We start from the raw sequence: 26,649 nt of genomic DNA on the forward strand, positions 1-26,649 counted from the left end.
TATTCTTCCAAATACTGTAGCACAAAGGATTGCACCACATGGGATTGCAAGTTGGCTCCCACTTTGTTGCAGATATTGTGAGAAGGGAGGCTTTGTTAGGCATAAGACCTGTGACATAGTGGCTATGAGGGTGTATGCACAGAGATCAGTGTGTGGAGGGCCTTTTTCATCTTTTTCTGTGAATGGAACTGGTCAGGAGAGGAAAGCATTTTGCAAGATCTCAAGGCTATTAGCACACGCACCTTAATCCAGGCTAGGGAAGCCCAGCCTGGATTAGGCTGCGCATGGGAACTGCTGGGTTTGGGCCTGATCCTGGTGGGGCAGTTTGAATCCTGGCTCTTAGCCACGGTTAGGGGCTTGGCCGATGTCATGCCTTTGTTCGAGGACTGAGAAGAGGAGTGGGAGGCAGTGAATTTGCCCGAGGACCTTGAGGGCCCACTCTGTGATTGGAAGGAGAAGGCATTTGGGATGGGCCAGGAGGAAGGCTTGGTGCGAGAGGAGCCAACAGAGCAGAGTTATGAATCCCCGGAGGAACTCTTGCAGCCAGTGTTCTCTCCCAGGGCACACAGGCATGGGAAGTGGCATGACCAGGTCAGGGAGTTGAGCCGCAGCAGCCGCTTGCAGCTAATGAAGGGTGGGCAACTGGGCAGAGTGCTGATTCCAGCTGGCAATCTGCTGTAAATTCTGCAGCTTTACTCTTGACGGGCTGCTGGAGACAATTCATCAACACTCTCAATATCTCTTTGTGTGAAGGCGGTGGCGTACGCCTTGGAACCTCAGAATCTGAACCCTTGGGATCTGACGCTGGATGGAGCCTCTTGCCTGCTTGGACGAAGTGTAGAACCCGAGACATCTCTTCACCTGCTACTGCATCATAAATTACAGAAGGCTCATTGAGTGTGGCGGGTTTCCGACTGCTGAGCCTTTAACCTAGGCTCCAGGTTCATGTGTTCAGCCCCAGTGGACACCAAGATGGGTGCCTAGAGCATCTGTCTCCTGGGGTAATCCCCCAATGCATCACACATGTTGCATGATGCATTGTGGGCTAACTGGAGGCTGGGACATAGTCCAAACCTCCAAAGCACTGTGCTACAGCACGCAGCACGGGTTGTCTGGGAGCTCGGTCCACACTCCCAGCAACAGGCAACCACTCATCTGGGGGTAAGGTAAGGTAAGGTAAGGTAAGGTAAGGTAAGGTAAGCCTTCCTTCCCTCCCTGCCCGCCCAGTCATGTGAATGACCTCCTTGTGTAGTATTTACACAAAATATCTCAGGGCAGACACAGAGCTCCTAACAAAGCATTTTCACTGAGCAACAGACACACTAAGTAAAGTGAAACCTAACTGCAGATTCACTAGAGAATTCAACACATCTAACAATTATCCCTCCCCTCAAAAATGCCAATTGCAAAACAAAGATATATACAAGAAGATAGTGATGAACCTCCAGGAGGGTGTCCAGTCAAAAGTCCAGTCTCTTAGGTGGTTTGCATCTCTCTTCGGGATGGCACTAATCCCCTTCCTGCACACAATCCTGAGAGTTCAGTGCAGCTGCCCAGCTGTGAGGCTGCAGAAGCAACCGTGTGTTCTCCACTATCAGTTTCTGGTGCAGTTGTTGTGGACCCAGCTTCCTTGAAAGAGGTCAACAGACAACAGAAAAGTCCTACTCACCTTCACTGCGAGTGGCTTGATTGTTTCCTCCTGAGAGGGTGAAAGAGCTCTTACAGGTCATAATGTTTAAGGGGAATTATTCATACTTATGGAGTAACATTATAGGCCTACAGTCTATAAACATTCCAATAACATTCCAATAATATTGAGGAAGGGTGATATATAAATTAGTGAAATAAAATTTATTAAACATAAAGCAGCAAAACTTAAGCATGTGAAACATTTCACTTAAATGACCCAAAGAACTATTTACATGTTAACCGTGTTTCTAAAAGTCTGAGCTACCTCGGAACCATGTGCTACATATGAATTCTGTATTCTAGGGATGTGCAGAATGTTTCAACGTCAAAACATTTTTACTCAAAATGAGCCGTTTCGACTTTGAAACAAAATGCCCTTTAAATAAAGGGCCTGTTTCAAGCTCACAACAAAACAACCCCATTTCAATGGGAATGTTTCAATGTTTCAAGTGCCATTTTGGAATCCTGTTTTCTCCTTGCTGATTGGTTTTCTGGCACTGGCTTCCGTTAGGCTTGCGACCTCCTTGCTTCTTGGTTGGCTTGTTATTATTCAAACCAAGTATTGTCATGGGCAACTGTGCCACCATTAGATAGAGAGAGGGAGGAGGGATGGAGGAGGGGGAGCACAAAAGGAAGGATTTTCAAAATGTATTTCAAAGGACTGGGAGGCAGAGAGAGCTTTTATATTGTGCCTCTCTTGAAGGGGATATCAGGAAAGGAGGAAGGCAGTTTTGATATTGCGGTTTTCTTTTTCCAGCACTGAGTATAATATGATGTGCTCTTACTGCCATAGCTATCAGGCTCTGCTGGATCTCAGATTGACAAAGCCAGAACTTGGATACCTTCCTTGAGCTGTGGTTTGTTTTGTTTGTGAGATAGTGTTGTGGTGAGAAATGGACAGTGGCAGGTCTGTGTGCATGTGTGTGTTTGTTTGTAATATTTCTTGGTGATTGCTCCATGACTGCCTTGAGACTAACTTGTGCTTCACTCACTGCTCTGGTCTGCTCTGCAATCTGCATTGCAAGGTGTACTCAGTCAAAATGTGGCTAAAGTTGCACTAGGTGAGCTTATGCCTATGCTTGCTGCTAAGGGTGCTGCAGTGGCAACTGTTGCAATGCTAGGAATGTAAGGAGTCATAATTGTGTGTGAGAGAGAGAGCAACTGGTGCTAATGATATTATTGCTGCACAGGCACTATGGCTGGCAGTGGATTCTGGGTCAGTGATCCTTTTTTGGTGATTTTTAGACTCTGTTTGAAATGTGTTCTGTTTTGGGAGGGACAGATTTCCTTTTACTGTGTGCTTCTGCAGTGTTTAAGGAAGGGTTGTAAAAGGCATTTCAAATTGCAATTCAAAACTTCTGTGCAGTGCACTCTGTGAGTGCAGCTTCTTCCAGCCATAGAAAACAATGGGGAAACTCATAGGATCCCAGAGGCGTATCTAGGGAAAATAGCACCTAGGGCAAGCACTGAAATTGTGCCCCCTGTCCAAACATCTGACACCCATCTTTCAGATAACTTTACCATAATATCAGCTCAAAAATACAAGTCAAGCTCATTAATCTTTTAATATTTCAATAACTATTTAGCAGTGGACTTAGACAGACCAAAAAATGCTGGAAAACTACAAATTGCAGTATGTGGGAGCTCATGAAATACCCAAATACTATGTGGAGATGTACTTGGAAAACTAAACAGAAGTGCCTGTCTAATTCTCTACTATGCATTGTAGCATCACTATTATATAAGTTTTAAAAATAAATTGAAAATTTAACTTTTCCCAGATACTCTGAAAATAATTAAAAGATATGCAGAGTAAACTGCATCACTGCTTGGAATATATTCTAGTATTTCAGACAGTTAAAATGAGAGAAAGAGAGCAAGAAACTCCCAGTGGGCCTTAAAACTAAGGATTTCACACTGATTCAAAGACAAACTCACCATTAATAGCCATATTATTAAGACATCACATTTAACTCACTTATCACAAGAAGCAAAGTAAGAGCAAATGAATACAATCCTAGCTCATAATCTTCAGCTCAGTATTCACAAGCCCTGATTCTCTGTACATAGTGCCAGTCTGAATATGTGTACAGTGACTTATATTATATTAATTTTTTAAAAAAACAATTCACCTGTAGCCCCTTCGAGGGGCTTCCTAAAGGCTATTGGGGGGGGGTCTGCAAAGGTTCCCCTCCCCCCTCTGGCCTCTAGGGCCTCGCAGGGACCATTTGAGCATGTGCGGTGGCCATTTTTAAAAATATTTTTTTTAAAAAATGGCTGAAAACAAAATGGCCTCCACGCATGTTCAAATGGCCACTGTGAGGCCTGGCATGGCCTAGGGACTCACAGAGGCCATTTGAGCATGCACGGTGGCTATTTTGTTTTTGGTGGCCATTTTGTTTTTGGTGGCCATTTTTAAAAAAATTTTAATTTTAAAAAATGGCACCCCCCTTCAAGTAGCGCCCAGGGCACGTGCCCTGCCTGCCCCACCCTAGATACGCCCCTGTAGGATCCTATGGGAGTTTTGCAGAAAAGTGGAAAATTTGTTTAATATATCCTGCTTGCCCATTACTTTTGTGGGTTGGGTGGTATGTGGCACCCAACATGCCCTACCACCCAACCCATTTTGGTGTCCCTAGGAGCTACCCATGAAGAACAATGGGGTGTTTTGATTTTCTCCATTGTTCCCTATGGCTGAAACACTTGAAACGTTTCTAATTTGTTTCGTCAAAATGACTGGTTCGACCACTGTTTCGTCAAAATGTTTCGGCCATCTGAGGTTTGTTTTGAGCTAGAAACAAAATGAAAAATCCATTTCGTGCACATCCCTATTGTATTCCTTTCCTTTTTTAAGCACTGACTTTTCTATGGAATTCAGCAGTAATCCCAACACTTGTTAATGTGGAGTCAGGGATGTGGAATTTAACATCCTGTATGCTGTTAGAATGAAATCATATGTACCTTAAAAAACAATTCTTTCCAAAGCTTTTTGTCATTATGATATCAACAAACTATCTGAAGCAACAGCTATACAAACTAAAATACATTTATGATTATAAACATCAGGTATAGATATTCCAGGATTTGCATTGGAAATCTTTTAGTGTAAATGATAAACAGTCCTTTGGCATGTGTTATCAATCTGCTAAGCTAGAAAATGTGTCCATTTTCTTAAGCGAATAAATGATCAACAAGGGAGACAAATGAAAATATTGGTATGTTTATACATTATTCTCATTGGACTTTGTATCTTTCCCTATTTTTAAATGGTCTTTGAAGCAGAAACCATTTGTTTAATTAAAATTATTTCATTTTTGCCAGTATATATCACTCCTCAACATTTCACTCATGTACCCAAGGAACAATGCTTCTAATATATAAATGTGATTGTTAAATTGCTCCTGTAAAACTAAAGAGAGAGAGAAAGAAATATGAGACATTTATAATGAAATCTGCCAGATCTGAAAACATAATCTCTCTTACTGAAAACCATCCAGCAGTATAAAATAATTCAGGTATTGATTTCCAAAATGGAAGCAATAGAGATTTGAAAGTGATTGCTCCCCTTTCCCAGTTTTAGTTATTCGGGATGTTTAGTTTAGTTTAGTTTAGTGGTTCTATAGCATGTGGCTTCAAATCTAGTATTTATTTCAGAATAGCTCTGTTGTAAAATGCTGGGAATTTTTAAACTTTGACCAGAATGATGCACACAATTCCCATCAATAATGTACAAGAGCAGGCTTGTAAATTGCCTTTCAGCTATGGAGAGGAAAAATCTCCGGGTGTCCTGGCAGGGAAACTTATGTACATTGGAAGAAATTGTATTTCCCCAGCCTTGTAGTCATCAGCGTGCCAGTGGGTATGTCTAGGCAGCTGGATTAGTACCTTTTCTTATGGCTAGTGACTCATGTGGATTCATTTGCAAGCTTGTCACTGTATGTCAGCCTGGGATCCCAAACACAAACATGTGCATAGTTTTGCCACTGCTCTGACATGATCAGTGAAGAAATATTGCAGCATCTTTCTGTCTTCCTTGACCTAAGCACTTTTCAGTAGTGCAGCAAGCATTACAGTGAGGCCATTAGTTTGATATTCAGAATTTAGATATGTATCCACTACTAGGGTTAGATATGTGTCCACTACTAGTGTGTCCACTACTGTGTGTCCATTCCTCACATAGTGCCCTGGGTGAGGAATCACTCCTGTGCCCCCACCCTGGTAAGTATATCAGTGTTGCCAATTTGTGTTGCTTGTACAATATTTCAAACCCTAGTAGTGGAACATGTCCTCTTACTGTTCCTAGAGTTCCCCAGCAATGCCCATGAAAAGGGCCCTCTCGATCATATTGCTTGTCAATAATTTGCTGCTTTGCTGCCAGCACTCTCCTTCTCCAGTTCTGGAATCTGGCTGAACGTTCACTAACAGACACCAAACCACCAAGCTCATCTCAGCATCTCTGTTTTATAGCTGCTTCCCTCATACACACAAATAAATCTTGTGTAAATTTAAAGCTTTATTCAGCAACAACTCCATTTTCTCCTTCTTCTTTCCCTCTCTTTTTCTTTCTGACTCCACCCCCATACTCTCTACAGCTTAATACGAAAGGTTATTGGATAGAATACAACACATCCTTCCCCTTTATAACAACCCCAAATTGAACTGATTTAAAATTTAATGACAAAGTCTTTAAGTCTTTTAGGTGGCCTCCTGTCATGCACACATCTCCAAAGTTTTGGGTTCTCTGGCACAGGAGCTGTTTGTTTTTCTGGTACCAAGGACTGTCCATCACTTTCCTCAACTGTGAGGTCAAATCTAGAGGCAAGAGCAAATTCCTCTTCAGTCCCACTATTGAAAACAGACTTCCTTCCTCTTTTCTCATAGTATGCATGCTGGAAAGTCTCAGACTCTTCCATTTCTTTCCATCATCCAATATAACAGAATCTCCTCAGATTTCAGTTATTTGTTTTGGTCCAAAATATCAGGAACATCCCATTTTCACTTTATAAGGCAGCCATACTCGAAGAAAGTTTTCCAACTGAAATGTTTGCTGTTTCTAACCCTGTTTCTGATCTACATACAGTTTATATTTTTGTTGCTTCCTTCCACTAAGCCATTCCCTTGAGAATGATACAAGGAATGGTATTTTATGTTTGTTTCATTTATAGTTTCATTTCAAATAAGGTAAGCTGTGTCCCATTGTCAGTCACTAGTTCTTTGAGAAGACCTTCCTTCACAAAAACTTCAGCCATGAATGGGATCACCTTATTTGTAGTAATGTTGTTAGCAAATGAAACTTCAGCCACCTGGAATAGTAATCTTTTGTTTTGTGGGTTGGTAATCAAAAGGCCCAAATGATCAGTCTTCAGCACTAGCTCATTGGAAAATAGGAACGTGGGAACATAGGAAGCTTCCTTATTCTGAGTCAGACCATTGGTCCTCAATATTGTCCACACAGACTGGCAGCAGCTTCTCCAAAGTTATAGGCAGGAGTCTCTCTCTCAGCCCTCTCCAAGTGCCAGGAGGGAACTTGGAATCTTCTACATGCAAGCATGCAGATGCTCTTCCCAGAGCAGCCCCATCACCTAAGAAGAATATGTTATAGTGCTCACATGTAGTCTCCCATTCAAATGCAAACCAGGGTAGACCCTGCTTAGCAAATTGGACAATTCATGCCTGCTACCACAAGACCATCTCTCCTCCTCAAGGGGCAGCTCACTCACTATATACATGTATGGCTGAAGATGATGTTTAGGTACCTTGTTTATTCAAGGCCATCCATGTTATGTAATGTTTAAGTTAAGTTATGTAATGTTTAAGTTCAACAAGTGCTTGATCAGCACTGAGGGCCACTTGTCATTCAGAAGACCTGATCACTCCATGAAGCTATTTGTGCAATTACTACTCCTTCATCCTGTTCTTTTGGGATCTCCTCTTGGCCTGGAAGTAGAAGCCAAGATGAACAATCTGCAATTGTATTCCAGATATTCCATCTGGAAATCAAAATCCATAAGTCTGATGATCCATTTGACTATTCTTGGGGTTGCTTGGCTGGATCCCCTAGTAGCAAATAAAGCATATAGGGGTTTATGGTCTGACTATAAAGTGAATTTTCTGCCCCACAAGCAAAATATAGATGTTATCTCCAGACTCCAGCCAACTGGCATTGTATGCATCACGCTTCTGCTATAAACACACCCTTAATGAGAAGATTGATTGTTAAAATTAATTATAAGGGCTGGCATCCTAACTAACAAAGCATAATGTGGAGCATGGTGGGTAGGGGTGATTTTCTATGTTCCCTGCTTCCCCTGGAAATGCCCTGTGCCACTCTGTGGAACATATTTTTGGGTGGTGCAGGCCACATCCAGGGAAAACAGAGAGTGAATAAAATCTCTCTCTCTCTCTCTCTCTCTCTCTCTCTATCTCTATCTCTATCTATCTTTTTCTCTCTCACCCTCTCTGTGGTCTATACTGCAGTAATCTGGAAGCCTTTTGTAGCACAGGTGCATCTTCCTAGCATGTATCCATTTCATTAATTAGAATGTCAGCCAATAGGTGTGGTTCCACGGTGGATTCAGCTTCTCCAAGAATGTACATTCCTACACATGCTTGGTTTGAATTAGCTGAAAAACACAGGTGTTAATCCAATGTCCACATTCCTCCTTGTCAAAAGCTCTCTATCTTCTTCCAAATCTTATTATTGTTTGCTCCCTTGACCTCACTATTTCCTCTCGTGAACCTCTCCCATTCTCTGGAGGTCATATTTGTCCTCCAATAAGTTCCACAATCTTCAAAGATTGCCTGGATTTGAAAATGTAATTCTTTAATGTTTCAGTTCAGCAAATATGTTGTTACTCTGCTTTTTTTGGCCACACACCCTAATGAGTTTGTATAATTTTCTGAGTTTTCCCCTGAAGTAGAGAGGTATTCTCTATCATGTGCCAGATGTAAACAGGAGAGGCAGAAAAACTCAACATGGTGCCGATTTTTCATATGTGATAGTTCAGTATTGGGGTAAGGAGATACTCATATATCAGCCTGACCTTTTGGATGGGTTCACATATGGGAAATGGCTGACATTTGGGCTGGCTTGCTTATATATACTTGCAGGGGATTTGATGAGGAGAGAAAAATTCTTCACAATTCATTTTCTATACTAAAATATTCAGCTTTGGTTTTAAGCAGCTTACATTTTTTCAAGTGATCAATACATTTTATACAGGGTGATTAAGATGATCCTCAATGATTAGGATGATCCCCTTAATTTGTGAATTAAGTTGGGCATCTTATTTAATTGAGCTGCCACAAGTTTAAACAATCAATTCACAGCACAGAAGCTGAAGTCACAACCTGTACCTTGAAGGTAGATCAGAGATAACCTGCTTTTCCTCAGAGACTTTTTAAAAAGTTGGAGAACAGCAGTGAGTAAGACATCACTAAATATTGGATCTTTTGACCCTCTCCAAAACCATATGGAAAGGCTGCAGAACTAAAACAACAATGAAGTAAAGCTACCACCAGTTGCCCCTTTATTTTTTGAGAGTCCTGTATGCCTGATAGCGAGTATAAGATCACCGATAATCTTATAGCCTGATCCTAAGCAGAAAAGAACTGACCTCACATGAAATGTTGAGGTTACTACTCAGGTGAAACATCCAAGGAATTTCAAAAGGAAATGGGAATAGTTTTGATGAGACTAACCAAACTTGTCAGAAACATTCTTCCTTTTTCTGCAGAAGCACAGAAGATAATGAGAAGTTCCTAGTCATGCTCTGCCACATGTCCTTCATCTTTCACCAGCACTGGATGGCCTTGCGGGGATGGTGAGGAAGCTGGTCAACATAATTGATAGTAGCATCTGGGACTAGAAATGTTGTAAAACATGAAGGGGGATTTGAAATTCAATCTGGAGGTTCTTGCTTGGGCAAGAGAGGAATTCTGCGGGAAGTTAAAAAACTTTTCTGGAACAGAATTAAAATTTCTCTTGCAAACGCTTTAATACTTTGAAAATGATCGTACTTAATATGTATGCATGCATACATTATCTTCTTGATCTTAAGTTGTTTGTATTTTGGATGAAACTCTCTTTTCAATCCATAGTCACAAATCAAGAAAACATCCTGAATTTTTAAGCACCCTGGATCTTTAGGAACCCAATTTTATGCAGCTGAGAGTGATTTAACAACTAATTCCATTCCATTGTTATTACTTGAATATACCCTGTTTGCTGTATACAGTATAATAAACATGTATTAGCTCTTGTGTGTCTAGAGGATAAATTCAATTTAATCATCTCAAGGGAAAGTAAGAAAACATTATCAGTTGACTATTATTAAAAGAGCACTTAGATTTCAGTGTCAAAGATAAATGCATAAGTGCATTTATGGACCCATTCTAATAGAAAACTCATTGTAGCCTAATTACATTCCAAATTTTATTGAAAACATATACGGTATATATTGAAACTTAGCAAGCCCATTGAAGAATGGTATCTGTTAACTGTCAATGAAGGCTCTCTTTTAAAAATAGCCATTGGAATTTCATGTACAATTACTGTCAAACTGTATATTAGACATGCTCAGAGTGTGACCGATGCAACACATTTACTCTTTACAGATGCAGGTTACTGCTCATTTTCATCTGAAGGATGCACAGAAGTAAAGCAAAAGGAAGTCTGAGGGGCAGAGTTTTTCTTTAAGTGGATTTAAAAACGAAGATGTCATACTAGCCTGGGATATGGCATTAGTTACTGTCAGGGACTGCTGTTCTTGAAGCTGACTTATACTGCTATAAACTGTGGACAAAAAATTGGCCTTCAGTTAAAGTTAATTGTGCAATAATCAATTGTGGCCTAACAGTGATAGTGCCAGTAGAGGGCCGTGGGGCTAGTAGAGTGGCACTGCTTTTTTCCTGGCCACCATCATTAAATTTAGTGCCCTTATGGCCTTCTTCTCAAGATAAATGAAGGATAAGAAAGTTTATACTAACAAAAACTGGAATGGGTCTTCATCAAGTTCTACTTATGCCAGTGGCGCTCTTAAACCTGGACTTCAGGGCTGAAGTCCAGGGCCTCCACACACCCTGTGGGCAGAGGTGTATCTAGGGAAAATAGTGCCTAGGGCAAGCACTGAAATTGCGCCTCCTGTCCAAACATCTGACACCCATCTTTCAGATAACTTTACCATCATATCAGCTCAAAAATACAAGTCAAGCTCGTTAATCTTTTAATATTTCAAAAACTATTTAGCAGTGGACATAGCCAGATTAAAAAATGCTGGAAAACTACAAATTTCAGTACACTGAGGCTCCTGAAATATCCAAATACTATGTGGAGATGCACTTGGAAAACTAAACAGAAGTGCCTGTCTAATTCCCTACCATGTATTGTAGCATAACTATTACATAAGTTTTAAAATAAATAGAGAATTTGGCTTTTCCCAGATATTCCTAAAATAATTAAAGGATATGCAGAGTAAACTGTGTCACTGCTTGGAATATATTCTAGAATTGCAGAAAGACAATTAAAATGAGAGAAAGAGAGCAAGAAACTCCCAGTGGGCCTTAATACTAAGGATTTCACACGGATTCAAAGGCAAACTCACCATTAATAGCCGTATTATTAAGACATCACATTTAACTCACTTATCACAAGAAGCAAAGTAAGAGCAAATGAATACAATCCTAGCTCATAATCTTCAGCTCAGTATTCACAAGCCCTGATTCTCTGTACATAGTGCCAAACTGAATATGTGCACAGTGACTTATATTTTACTATTTTTTTAAATTACCTGTAGCCCCTTTGGGGGCTTCCTAAAGGCTGGGGGGGGTCTGCAAAGGTTCCCCCTCTCCCCACTGGCCTCTTAATTCACCTCCGCATCCCATCCCAAGCTGATTTTCAAGCCTGTTTGGGCCTGCAAAGATCAGTGTGGTGGCCATTTTGGAGGCTGCCACACATGCTCAAATGGCCTCTGCGATGCCTGGCAAGGCCTAGGGCCTCACAGGGACCATTTGAGCATGTGCGGTGGCCATTAAAAAAAATTTTTTTTATGGCCTCCAAAAACAAAATGGCCACCACAGATGCTCAATTGCCTCTGTGAGGCCTAGCATGAGGCCTTGCAGAAGCCATTTGAGCATGCATGGAAGCCATTTTGGTTTTGGTGGCCATTTAAAAAAATTTCATTTTAAAGAATGGCACCCCCCTTCAAGTGGTGCCCAGGGCATGTGCCCTGCCTGCCCTACCATAGATATGCCCCTGCCTGTGGGCCCCTAAGTCCTCTTTAGTCTGTCCTGGGTGGTGTGGTCAGTGTTGGTCCACACTGTGGCTGGGTGTGATTATGACCTGTGCTGGGTGCTTTAGAGACAGAAGGGCGAGTGGGGAAAGAAATATGTGGGATAAGAATAGGGGGATGATGCTTAACTTGTAGCATGGGGGCTCCAGCAAGGGGGTGGTTTCCAAAGGCCTTTAGGTCCCAGCTCCAAAATGGTGCACCTAGGTGCACCTCTGAGTTAGACAACTATGCTTTCCCATAAGCCTTTGCTACTAAGTTGGCTCCAGATGTCTTGGCATCTGTCATGAGGACAAGAGGAGAACTCAGATTCTCCATATACATTTGCATTGAATTGGAAAGAGGGCATTTTGCCCTTCATTTCACTAGAATTAGAAATTACAAAGTATATTGTGCTGTCCAAATTATCCAATGGAACATCATCTTCCAAAAATAGTTGCCAGAGAAGAATCAGAAACCAAGGGCTGAAGTTTGATTTGGATAGCATAATTGTATCTTCAATAAATATGTGTTCAGATATTATCTTCAAATAATAATATCCAATTAGAAATGTTTCTATGTTGAAGGCAGAGCCGCATTGTGCTTATAGTTCTGTGACTTTGATGTGCTGCCTCTCTGTCCTCTTCTATGCACAGGAAATCCCTTCTTTGCTTTCCTTCACAGATCAAGATAACACTGTCCACATACTCCAATGCATGGAGTGGGGAGAGAAGTTGTGTTGCCAATATTTTCTCCCTTTTCATACATATGTATGTCCACATGTCTGCAATGTGTATGTGTGTTTACAAACTCTATGAGTGGTTGGGAACTGTGCACCTTGCTGGATCCTGAGCATGTATATGAGCTTACAGAATGCTCATGTGCACTTTGTTTGCACATACACATTACTGATAAACAAATATTTGCATGCGCGGCACAGGTAGAGCTGCCCATCATTACCTGGTTCCCCTTTATACATATATGTTAGTTGTGCCCATCTCTGACTATGTCAACAGTGCTAACTGAAAGCACTTACTATCCCCTTAAGTAGCACAAGGAGTCAAGGGATTACACATGTATGGAAGTTGTCCCTGGTGCAGCAATCCACAGGGGCACATTGACAAGCCCCACCTCAAACCAACATACTTTGTAGCTCCTTCACACTTTGAAGAGATGAATGCTCTACTTGTGGACTGCATGCGGGTGGGAGAAGAGCCATACAGTTTATATCAGAACACATCAGTGGGGCTTGATGGTGGGGCTTGCTCATTGTTCATGAGGCGAGGCAAGGCAGGTCCACAGGGCCTTAGAGAGGTCCAAGGGAGCAAGTTGACTCAACACCAATCAGAGGCAGACTGAGCCTTCAGAACTTCTGAGCCCAGACTACCTCTCATGGGCTCCACCTCCCTTCCTGGAGACAGGGAAACTTAAAGGGGCAGTCTTCTAGCCTGGAATATGGCACTTCTCCTCCAAGACAGGGCATGATGGTGTGTGGGTAGATTGGTTCTGTAGTGGACTCAGGTTCCAAGGATGCTGCCCCCAAAAGCTCAGGTCCTGAAGCAGCTACCTCAGGTGACTCCAGCTCTGGAACCCGCTCAGGGTCTGGTCTGGTGTCAAAATCCATAGTTGAGCAGGTGCTGGTCCTGCCTTCTCAGCATCTGATTCAGAGTTGCAACTGTGAGTGAGAGTTGTGACAGTCTGGACTATGTCACAGGAACATAGGAAGCTGCCATACACTGAGTCAGACCATTGGTCTGTCTAGCTCAGTATTGTCTACACACACTGGCCGTGGCTTCTCCAAGGTTGCAGGCAGGAATCTCTCTCAGCCCTATCTTGGAGAAGCCAGGGAGGGAACTTGAAACCTTCTGCTCTTTCCAGAGCGGCTCCATCCCCTGAGGGGAATATCTTATAGTGCTCACACTTCTAGTCTCCCTTTCAGATGCAACCAGGGTGGACCCTGCTTAGCTAAGGGGACAAGTCATGCTTGCTACCACAAGACAAGCTCTCCTCTCTCACCAGCTCTCCTCTCTATGTCGGCTGATGGCTGGTGTGTTCCCATCCCCTTCTTTCAATAACACCTGGAAAAGACTTATGAGTCTATGTGGGTCATTCAAAAATAAGCATGAGCACTCATGCCAATGTAAGTTTTTCAATGGGAAAAACAAATTAAGCCACCTTACACAGAAGACATAATACCAGGCATCCCCAAACTGCGGCCCTCCAGATGTTGCTGAACTACAACTTCCAGCATACCCAGCCACAAAAAATTGTGTCTAGGGATGCTGGGAGTTGTAGTTCAGCAACATCTGGAGGGCCGCAGTTTGGGGATGCCTGCATAACACCATGAACAGTCCTGCATAGAGAGGCATTCTTTGTTCTGATTGCAGATATTTATTTTGGATTTCAATCCTGAAAATGTAAGAAAGTAAAAAGTAAAGTAAAAGGAGTAAAACACATCACCATGACTCTAAAATAAGACCATGTCGAATAGTCCCAAATGAAAGCTAAGAAGGAGAAACCCATCTAAGGCAGGGTTTCTTAACCTTTGGCCCCCAGATGTTTTTGGACTACAACTCCCATCATCCTCAGCCACAAGAGCTGGGCTCAGGAAGTGGGTTTTCTGCCATGTCGCTGGAGGGAGCTGAGCAGTTCTCATGCACAGGCAAAACCAGGCTGTGCTTTCTTAGCCTAGTTTTGCCTGCACGTGAGAACAGCCTCTTTACATAAGATCTTAAGAGTCTCCGACTGGTGATTCTGGTAATGAGACTCAGGTGCTTTACTCTGAGCCAGCTTTAGCTTTCCAGGGGAGGGATGTTCGCTGCTGTTCTTTGCAGATCATCAAAGGATGGTGTTGTAGCTTCTCAGCAGGAGGAGTCAGGTGATTAGAATATAACTTGGTCTGATAAAGTTTCTGACTCTTGTCTTCATTCTGAACTCAAATTACCCATCTCTGCTTAACCAGTTAGTAAATCCCCTTATCTGCTTAATTGCTTGTCTTCTTCATGGCTTGTTTCCCATTTTGACTGCCTGCTTGCCTTCAGACCACCACCTTTGTAACTAAGCTGGTCATCTGGATGTGCTGTATGTATTAAGGTACACAAGACCATGCTTCGATATTTGAGTAGAAGGTTGCAGTCCCCCTACCAACCTGCTGTACTTCATGCTCCAGTGTAACCAGGCAAGATGGGACACCACAGCAAAGGTCATTACACTAAGAGGCCTTTTCTTTGATAGAAGTGTTATAATTGTCTTAGGTCTTGCCATTTCCATGGAAATATCTTCATCAAAACAGTTCCCAGAAATGCTCAGAAACTTGTCCAAGCCTACTCAGCGACAGAAATTACTGCATTTCCCCTGAGTAGGTAAGGTTTTGATTTGGATACAGTATTATCTTGCCAGAAGATTGGAACTGAGGCATCTTTTGGCAAATATTTTTATTAGAAGCAATTCCATATGCTACATTGATGAAAGGAAAATAAAAAGGAAGGTGCTGCTGACTCAGGCAAACAATCATGAAGTTTGGTCTGAAGTAAAGAAAATGGACATTTGGATGGCAATACAGTAGAAGGGCAGAGTAAGGATATTCTGGAAACAATAGAAAATCAGAATATCTTTAATAAAGCCTCCTGGTGTCAGCAGATTTATATACAGGATCAAATACAGATGGTATATTTTAAAGATTTTTCCCCCTGAAATAAAGCCAGCCTTTGGTATTCCAGGAAACCTCTACTCATCTCTTCTTTGAAGACTTCCTCAGGTGCTGCCTAATCAGTGCCATCTACAACTTGTTTCCCCTCATTTAATTTGAAACACTCTGAACATTTGTAACTTTTTTCAGAGCTTACCTGGGAGAAATAAAAAGAGAAGATGCTAGCAATGTTTGTTAGGTATGGGCCCAGAAACATCTCTGCCCCTCATTTACACTTGCTGGTGGCAGTGGGAGCAGTAGCTGTGTCTGTGTCTCCATCCCTTCTTCCCCTCTCTGGCTAGTGTCTGGTGCTGGTGAGATGTGTAACCTCTCATGGCCCTTGAGAAATATAGACTTTCCCCCAAGAGCCATTGGCGTCTATACGGGTCACCAGTGCCAGGCACTGGCCAGAGAAGATGTAAGAGAGTGCATAAAGTGCCCCAGAAAATAAATGGAGGCATTTCCAGTTCCAGAAGGGAATCTGAAATTGTTGCCAGATTCCTCATCTGCAAATGAGAGTTGTCTCCCAGAGGCCTCTGCATTTCACAAGGCCCTGTAGGGGTCAATTCTCATTTTGGGATGGGATGACCTAGAGGAGAAGAGACAGTGACATCTCCATCTCATCACCTCTGGGCTGTCCCATCTGGTCCTCCCAACCAAGTCACTCACTGACTCAAGGCACCTCAGGAATTGGCTATGGGCAGTCCAAGCATCCAAGGGCTCTCTGCACCTCTTTTAGTGTCAACATCTGATGCTTGTTCCATGCCATCAGCTTCTGGGAAGAACATATAGCTATAGAGAGAACAAAAATATTTTCTGTTTCTGTTTGAGAAGACAATATTTGATTCAGTTCCTACCTTAGTGCTTCAAGGAAGGCCACAATTCAAATTGGTGCTGGAGGACAGGCTGATTTGACTGGATCAGATTCAAAGCAGTACCTTGAATTCAGAGCTGAGGATTTGGAGCCTTCCTCTCCTCCCAGGTAGTTACTTTAATGAGCTGCAAGAGAAATTCTTGCAGTGTTGAGGGAGCAGTGGCTGCAACACATGGCTTGTGTTTCCTATAGCATCCAGGAAGAGGATGCTGTTTGCAGCAGAAGCCTTTCAAGCCTAGTAGTAGTAGGGAAAGCCCAGAGTTTCTAAGGAACTGTAGTCTTCTGCCATTTCAGGGGTCTTTGAAAAGACTATGGTTCCCAAGAAACCTTGCCACTGCTGGTTTTCTTTTTCTTTTAAAAACCCTTGTCATGAGCTTCATTTGGAACAGAATCTGCAAAACGGAATCCACACATTGCAGCTACTGGTCAGACCAGCTACAGTCAGTTGCAACCAGGAGCATCCTGCTTCTCCTGTAGCCATGGTAAAGTAAGTATGGGTAGGGACTGGAGGAAAAGGGATGGGGGGAACTTTGGAGGCTGAACCATTTCAGATCAATTTGGCCCCTCCCAATCTTGATTCATTTCCAGTTTGACCAAACTAGATAGTGATTTGGTTTGAGTCAAATCGGACTGGTGCAATTTGAAACCTGTTCAGCTTTGCTGAACCAAACCTGCTCAGCCATTAGAGCTTCAATTTTCTTGCCTTTATTTCCATAATTATATGTTCTCTGCTTTTTTAAATGTCTTTAAGCAGCATTTACTCTAGGAAATTGCAGAGTAAGTGGTTTTTGAAAGAACAAGTTACTAACAATGGCGTATAGGCCACCTGTTCACTCTGTAATTGACAGTTAATGAAATGTGGGGATTCTGAAGGCTATAATTACTTTTATTGCCTTTCTTAGTAGATTTAAAATACAATGAGGTTCATGTGAAGATTGATAATGAGGGGTGGCTAGAAAAGAGCTAAATGCTACAGCATAAAAAAATTGGTAAGCGGAAAATATATTTTGAGTCCTGCTATGAAAACATCATGTTTGCAAGAGAAACAACTAACAAAGAAATAACAGAATACACTCTCATATGAATCTAGACTGAATTCACTTGGATGTGCTGTACATAATTTCTTGTTCTTTAATTTGCTCATTTGGATGAAACACTACATTTTAAATTGTTTGATTTTTTGGGTGGTGGTGGTAAATAATTGGTTGGTAAAAGTAAAATGCTCAGTTCAAAATAATGTGGCAGAAACTGCTACTGTATGGCATTCACAGTTTCTTATTCCCACAATTTCCTTGTATCAGTTTGGAATGGAAAAAATCCTTGTGATTTAATTTTATTATTGGTCACAGGAATGATTCCTTGCAAATAAGAGCCAGATTAGAGGTTTTCCTGCTCCATCCCTGTATGATGTCTGCAGCTACAATTACAAATATTTATATACCACTTTTCAAGAAAAGAAAAAGTAGTTTACATAGAAAAAATAATAATGAAGTTGCTTCTGTGTCCCTAGGGGCTCACAATCTAAAAAGAAACACAAAAGAACCACCATCAATAACCACTTTACGGGACAGTTGTAAGGATAGTACTACTATTCTATCTTACAGGATTGCTGCAAGGATTACTGAGGCTTGTTTCTTAAATATTGCATCTCCCACATGGCTGCAGCTGCATGGTAGAAGTAGCATATTAACTGACAGGGCTATGTAGCTTCTTAACAGTGATTTGTATAAGCTTGGGAGATAAAATAACAATAATACAGTGCTGCACTTGTAAAATCATAGCTGTGGGCAGCAGCACAGACCAAAGTTTACTTCCTCCATACTGCTGTGGCATGATCGGACTGTTCTAGTGGGGGGATTTTGGAGTGTATTAACTGGGCCTGAGAGGACTTGAAAACTTTCTGGACACTACAAAGAGTGCTATATTACAGAGGAACACAGGAAGCTGCCATATACTGAGTCAGGCCATTGGTCCATCTAGCTCAGTATTGTCTACAGACTGGCAGTGGCTTCTCCAAGGTTACAGGCAGGAGTCTCTCTCAGCCCTATCTTGGAGAAGCCAGGGAGGGAACTTGGAACCTTCTGCATGCAGATGCTCTTCCCAGAGTAGCCCCATTCCCCAGGGGGAATATCTTACAGTGCTCACACATCTAATATCCCATTCAAATGCAAGCCAGGATGGACCCTGTTTGGCAAAGTAGTAGTAGCAGAAGCACAGCATTCTAATAACCATAGGATTCCCATCCATTCAGGTCTGTGGTCCATAGCTCTCTTTCATCTAGTTGTGGGAGTCAGAAGTTTTGATGGCAAGATGGGGTTGATCTGTTCAGCTCTTTCACTCTTGCTATGCCTGATTTAGGATATTTCTTGAACCAAAATTTGCAGCCCCCTTGCGTTCTTCCCCAGAATGTCTGGCAGCACTTTCAGCTGTTTATTCTAGACTACTCTGACCAGACCACTTCATCCCAACAGACTACAACCGTGCTATAGGAGAGATTCTATAGGAAGTCTGATAGTATCAGTGAATAAATATCCATAGGACCAGGACAGTTCAGCATACCAAGATTTTCATTCAAAACAGGTGGTGGTGGGTGACATCATGGGCTGGGTCACATATGCATGTCTATCACTTTGACATGTGCACAGACTTGCATGGGTGAATGAGCCATCACAGATCAAGTACAACAGGCAGAAATCATCTGGTCCAATGGGTTTCAATTGAGTTACTTCATACATTTAGTTGCAAGGCATCTGATTGTGAAGTGATACAATGCATGATATTGATGCCTGTCTGAGATGCAATATGCTGTAGCATCAAATGACTTCTCTGAACTGTCCCACTAGGCCAGGCATCCCCAAACTGTGGCCCTCCAAATGTTGCTGAACTACAACTTCCAGCATATCCAGCCACAAAAAAATTGTGTCTAGGGATGCTGGGAGTTGTAGTTCAGCAACATCTGGAGGGCCGCAGTTTGGGAATGCCTGCACTAGGCAATACATACAATCAGAATAAAGTGAGAATACAACGAGAATGCTTAGGGAAGGAAATGGAATATGCATAGGGAAGAAGATGGAAGAAGATGGCAAGCCTATGCATGTTCAAATACAATACACATCTGCAACATGCCTACACACACATTGCAGATGTGTTCACCCATCATATTGTGTAAAGAGAGGCCACTGCCTTTCACCATAAACTTGTTGATTGAAACATAAACTTGTTGATTGAAACCTGAAACATGGAGACAAACCCTGTTTGTCGGAATAGGGCTCTAGAGGATAATGGTGGTGGTGATGGAGAAGAGGAATCCAGGCTACTAACAATATCATTTCAAATAACAATGGCATTCACCATCTTCTGTAAACATGAACAATTCTATGAGGTCATTCACAAAATCAAAAATTGTGTCCTACCTGAGTTTGGGTGCTGTGTGTGCTCCAAATTTTTGGTTATGTGGAAGCAAAGTAGGAAGAAAACCTGGGCAGAAGTGATTCTGTGGAAGCAATGTAGGACGACAACCTGAGTAGCTTTTCTTTCTACCTTGCCACTCCCTGCCACTTCCATGCAACTGCAGGGGGCAGGGTTGTGCTCCCAGGCCCTTGAGGCAAGCATGGAGACTGCCATTTTGGAGTCTGCCACGTGACATGGACCAGCCAATCCAATTTCATGAGCAGCATTTTTAAGAAGCCAGCTCCACAGCACTTGCTCTTATTTGCTTGGACTGAGCAGCTATCCCTTCCACCCATCTCAGTGAAGGAAGTATGGCCACTGTTTGCGGCCAAGTAGGAATTTTTTGGGCCACACCTGATTGGCCTTAATTTGGCTTTTTTTTTTTTTTTGCCTACTTCTAACTGAAACTGGTTTAGCGTAGTCACTTTTTGATTAGTCACTCTGCTGATGAGTATGGGTTAGTGTAAGTTTATTAACTGGTATTTGACTTGAAGACCATTTAATGGTGAGTAGGCAAGTCGAGGAACTGCCCTTGCAGGTTTTGCGGCCCTTGGGCTGGGAGCCACTCCTACTCAGGAGTAAGCTGGCACCCACCACTCAGAATTTTGCGGACTGGATGAGTGGGGCTGTCTGACCTCGCCTCAGCGGGGTTTCACACTGTAGCTTTTATGATGTCCGGATTCAGTCTTGGCAGAACTAATGCCCAGTTTGTCGCCTGGGGTTGGGCGGTCCTCCTTATGAGATTGATCCTTAGTTGGGGTAACCGCACTCTTGAGTTGTCATGCCTCGCTGCAGGATTTGTATTAACTAAATTAATAAAGTGGCCCTAGTTTATCCAACTATATGTTTCTTGTCTTTATTGGGGCCAGGGGGTTCAGTGCTTCCACACCAGAAATATGGAATCACTTCTACCCAGGTTTTCCTCCTACCTTGCATCCACACAACCAGAAATCGGGAGCACACGCAGCTCCCCAAACCAGGTAGTTTTTGATTGTTTGAATGACCTCTATGTGTGTAAGTATGTATGATGCATCCAGTTTTATTGCCTCGACTTCCAAGATGTGGCTTCCCTACTGGATAATCTCTCAGCCTAACCAACCTTGCAAGGTTGTTTTGATGCTAAAGTGGGAGTGGGCATGGGGGAACCTATGAATGCTACCCTGGTTTCCTTGGATGAAAAGTTAGATAAAAATAGGATATATGAAGTTGGTGTAATATTTGTTGAACATAAGCCTAGTCCAATAATGTACTTCATGCTTTATTTAGAAATTATACTTGTGACTATAGTAAAAGGTATTAGTCACCCGATATCCGGCATTAATATCTCTTTTCATGTGGTTACATGTGTTATTGATAAAAGAATAGACTCTTTTTTCCTCTGTAATTTGTAATCGACTAAAGGGTTACAGTTCCTGCTTGTAAAACAGCCATTTTCCTGTATGTGATTTTTATGTCCACACTGAGAGAAAGCTCAGCCATTATAAATAATACCCTTTAAATATTCCAATTGGCTGGATAAACTGGCAAACAGTGATGACATTTGTGCATAGTTTTTAAATGCTGCAATTCTCCTTTTGTAACTGAAAAGCTCCTTTCTTTCCCCTCCACAGAACTGTTATGCTTTCCATGTAGTTATTATAAGGTGTAATTCCTGTAGGGTAAAACTTTATATTTTATGACATTGCAAGTTCTATGCAAGAGCTTGACAATAACTAGTAGGAAACAGTAGAATACAAACTTGAATGATGTAAGTCAATGAATTTGCTTCAGGGTCAGCTTCAGCACTGCAAAGTTGCAAAAGGCTAACCATCTTCTCCAGCACTGCTGCAACATCTGAAGGTTTTTGTTTTGTTTTTTTTAAATAAATAAATGGTTGCAAGTGGAGCAAAACCTCCAGGCTGTGACTTCTGCAAAGGTCATTTCTTCTTGTTCTTTTCATTTTCAGCCTCTGTGTATTACCCAGATTTCTTGTTTGCATAATTGGCTGTGGGTCACAGAGCAGGCATCAGACTACTGCATTACTGAAGCAAATATGATGCACCAGCAACATGGCAAGAAATTAAAAAATAAAGCTGAGATCCTCAAATAACCATCTCAGTATGGGAGTGGCTGAAGTTGCTCTAGTTGAGCTTATGGCTATGCTTGCTGCTATGTAAGGGTGCTGTTGTGGCAGCTGTTGCAATGCTAGGAAGTAACTTAAGGAGTCATAATTGTATGTGAGAGAGCAACTTCTTCCAGTGATGTTATTGCAGCGCAGGCACTGTGGCTGGCAGTGGATTCTGGGTCATTGATTCTTTTCTTCTTCTTTTTTTGCCATGTTTGGTCTGTCTTTTAAATGTGTGTTCTGTGTTGGGAAGGGACAGATTCCCTTTTACTGTGTGCTTCTGTGGTGCTTTTCAAGGCAGGGTTGCAAATTGCCTTGCAAATTGCAATGCAAAAGTTGTGTGCAGTGCACTCTCTGAGTACAGCTTGTTCCAGCCATAGGGAGAAAATGGGGAAAGACAAAACACCCCATTGTTCCCCATGGGTAGCTCCTAGGGACACCAAAGTGGGTTAGGTGGTAGGGAATTGGGTACTACCTACCACCCAACCCACAAAAGAAATGAGGAAGTGTTCAGTATTAAACAATTTTTTAACCTTTCCCCAAAACAATATATGATCCTTTGGGGGGTTGGGGGTAAGGTTAAAAATTTGTTTAAAATTGCCTGCTTGCTCATTACTTTTTTGGGCTGAGTGGAAGGTAGGTAGGGCCTTACTACCCAACCCACTTTGATGTCCCTAGGACCTACTCATGGGGATCAATGGGGTGTTTTGATTTTACCCATTGTTCCCTATAGCTGAAATACTTGAAATATTTTGAGGGTTTTTTTCATTGAAACAACTGGTTTGACTGCTGTTTCAATGAAACATTTCGACTATCTGCATTTTATTCTGAGCTTGACACAAAATGCAAAAACCGTTCCGTGCACATCCCTAAAAGAAACCTTTACTTGTATTAGATCTTAGGCCATCGTCTCCAGATCTCATCTGTAAGCTCATTATACAGGGTTTCTTTGCTAAATAAAGTGTTGATTCAATTTCTCCCCTACAAGCTAGCACTACAAGCGGCACAAGTAGCTAGCATAACATGTTTGTGCTTGTGTGTCTTATTCTCACGTGCTGTTCATTGCTCTGGTCACTGTCCTGATGGCATGAGCTTTGAGATGTCCTGCCATAGCAGTGCACATCAGGATCTCACAGCCTTGGGCTACAAAGCCGCATCTCCTTTATCTCTGTTAAGGAGACCAATGATTGCTTTACCTATTATGCTATCAATTTTATTCATTATGCTTTACACTTAATATTTTGGGATATGGTTTGCTTTCTTTGGCTGCAATTCATCCCTCAACTGCATTGCTCATGTTCAATCCTATCAAAATAAATGAGGGCCAAGAGTTGTGTGACTGAACCTAGAACTTCAGCCTTAAGCATACAATTATATTCTGCACATAAGGCACACAGTGGACACAGGGAATCCCATCCCAGTGGAGTTGACACCATCCCTTCTTTGCTGAGAAATGGTCTCCACATGGTTTCTCTCTGTATAAAAAGAAATGGGTAACAGCCACCTAATGGTACAGCAGGGAAATGACTTGACTAGCAAGCCAGAGACTGCCAGTTCAAATCCCCGCTGGTATGTTTCCCAGACTAGGAGAAAGACCTATATTGGCAGCAGCGATATAGGAAGATGCTGAAAGTCATCATCTCATACTGCGCTGGAGATGGCAAAGGTAAATCCCTCCTGTATTCTACCAAAGACAACCACGGAGCTCTGTGGTTGCCAGGAGTCAACACTGACTCGACAGCACACTTTACTTTAAAAATAAATGGGTAGCCCTTGTTCCTGTTGAGCACCAGAATTCTGTGGAGCTTGAAACTGGGCCATATATATGTCCTTTTAAAAGATGTCTCGTGAGACACCCACTCAGTCTGCTGCCAAGTGACTGATGTGGTCTAGCCCCTGCGGCATCCCATGATGTATGTGTGTGTGTGTGTGTGCGCGCACACACACATACAGAGCTGCTAAGAGGACTTGGACCGACTGGACCACATTTAAGGGCTGCAAGGTAGCAGAAGGTGTATAGATAAGGGTTGTGGTGTTCTCATCTCATTCAGGCAAGGCAGACCAGCTTACATGTCCTGCAGTATAACCCTCAAACCACCATGATACGAAAAGCCCCATGGAAGTTGAAAAGCCCCATTAGAAGTTGACATCTAATCTCTTGTATATATGTATATATGTTTGAATAAACCAAGCCAGATTTTTCTGATGTTTCATAAAAATAAAAAGATTATTTCAAATTTCAGCCTGTAAAAAAAGGATGAGATAAACTGTTCTAGAAATATTAAATAGTTGCATTGATGATCTTTAGTTCCCAACTACTCCCGATCTTTAAAAAAATCTTAATTGTTTCTCAAGTCCAGTTACCCAAAGACCTGAATTACTATCAATAGGAATATTTTAATATACATTTGAATGTGTATCTTTGATTTTAAAAGTTTTAAAAATAATTTCCAGTGTGAATTTAGGTTAGCTCCACATTGACTCTCTTCTCTTGCAATCCATTTCTATGGCTGCAATCTAGGAACATAGGAAGTTGCCATATACTGTCTGAGTCAAACCTATTGGTCCATCTAGCTCAGTATTGTCTACACAGACTGGGAGCGGCTTCTCCAAGGTTGCAGGTAAGAGTCTCTCTCAGCCCTATCTTGGAGAAGCCAAAGGAGGGAACTTGGAACCTTCTGCTCTTCCCAGAGTAGCTCCATCCCCTAAGGGGAATATCTTACAGTGCTCACACATCAAGTGCTCACACACCATTCGTATTCAACCAGTGTGGATCCTGCTTAGCTTAAGGGGACAAGTCATGCTTGCTACCACAAGACCAGCTCTCCTCTCCCAAATATCTACATATCTGGGAGTAATATTCCACAAAATGTAAGAGCTGACATGGAAAGCACCTCCACTGGATTTAGTAATCCAGAGATCCCCCTGTACATCTGGTGAGGGGGTAGATTTTTGCCAGTCCCTCTTCTACCCAGCCAACTGTGCAACTTGGGAGTAGGCTCCTGTGGGTCGTACTCAGAGATCTACTTCTGAGTCACAGAAAATGCTTCTGGGTTGTGATTTATTAATTTAGTATTGGCAGCAGTAAAAGTTAAGTAATCATTTTTGTCCCATGCTATAAAATACTCTTTTGAAAAGAAAAGTTTTAAAATGCTTTTAAGTTCAAAGCAGCTAACTGCTAAATTAATTCTTTACTACAGCTGCAATCAAGAAGCTCAACTGATTTCAACTGGGTCTCAGCAGCAGCCAAGCAGACAGTTCTTGGTGTGCATTCTTACTCATCTAGATATGACTCAGGCATATTCAATTTAAGTAACCCCTCAAGCACCAAATATTTGGGCTCCATCAATTTCCTGTGTGTAATGTGAAATATACACATTACTAATTGAATACAGTTAGGTGTATTCTTGTGCCAAGTGATTAGGTCATGTAAATGGCTCTGCAGCGGGCTTATTAAATAACCACAGTGTAACGTGACCTGCACAAATGGATATTCCACCAGAATATCACCTAACTACTGGACTGCTAAGTGGTGTGTCACATGGTGCATGGTACATCATGTTAATTATTGTTTTCCTAATATTAAACTTGCAGCAATGAAGAGTTATGTCTGCTCAGCGTACATAAGGAATGCAATCTGTCCCTGTTTCTGAGAATATATTACTGGCAATATGTTAAGCATAAAATAAATCAATCAGCTTTTCCTGCATGCCAAAAATCTATAAAGCACTCCAGTGAGCAGACATTTCACTGCTAGCATTCACAGTGTATTAGAATTTGTAGACTTAATTAACTAATGCTATACAGTGGATTCAAATTCTGATGATGACGGATTAGAAACAGAGTTAACTGGATGATGTTATCTACCTGCTAACTTCAGACATTGTGGAATTCATATCATGGTTATGGCAGCAGTAATTCTGCAGTCTAAAAGCCTTTTCAGATTATGCAGTTTAAGCATGATCAACCCCCATTAATGCACCTAGACACAGTGCGGCAAATATAGTGGCATATTCTCTACAGGGCTTTATTGAACTCCCCACCCCCACCCCACTCCTTGCTGCTCCTCAGCTAGGTGTGTATTTTGCCGGTCACATTGCAATGCACCCACCAAAATACAGGCTACTTGGTTTTTGGTAAGATTAGCCTGAACACTGGGGCCTTATGGAAGAGTGATGTCAACATGAGTCTGACTGAAAAATAGGGAGCAAGAGGGTCAGTAATGCCCGATGGGATATTCCCAACTTCCCAAACTGTACGTGTGGGATAAGATTAATCATGCGCTTTCCCACAATTAGCTTCCAGCTCTCAGGGTATATGATGAGCGAAGCCACTTCAAATTACACTTGTGGCATGAGGGAACAAACAGCCCCTCCCCTCTGCTCTCAGGTTTTCTTTTTGTGCAGGTTCACATTGCATGCCTCTGTGTTTTCCTTCTAGCCAATGGAGGGAGAGTCAGTGTGGGTGTTTGGGATGGGAGCTCCATGAGGAGGAACACAATGTTGCCTTCCAAACCTCGTGTCCTAGACTGGGAGCATTTGTATACTATAACAGTGTATGCATTAGGGATGTGCAAAAA

General features: G+C 42.1%; 1 long non-coding RNA gene across 2 annotated transcripts in view; it reads right to left on the reverse strand.

Annotated features, from left to right (window-relative positions):
* The window catches only part of LOC128328367 (uncharacterized), a 55,201-nt gene that overhangs the window by 18,581 nt on the left and 9,971 nt on the right, over positions 1–26,649 (reverse strand). Inside the window, exons 1-2 of one of the 2 annotated variants that reach the window (XR_008309168.1) lie at positions 19,930–20,195; positions 16,500–16,641 (exon numbers count right to left, since the gene is read on the reverse strand). This is a non-coding gene — a long non-coding RNA (uncharacterized LOC128328367). Of the gene's footprint in view, positions 1–16,499; positions 16,642–19,929; positions 20,196–26,649 lie in introns of those variants that run through there. The other variant, XR_008309167.1, reaches the window with a different exon arrangement.

Source organism: Hemicordylus capensis, chromosome 5 (assembly GCF_027244095.1).
Source record: "Hemicordylus capensis ecotype Gifberg chromosome 5, rHemCap1.1.pri, whole genome shotgun sequence".
NCBI lineage: Eukaryota > Metazoa > Chordata > Lepidosauria > Squamata > Cordylidae > Hemicordylus > Hemicordylus capensis.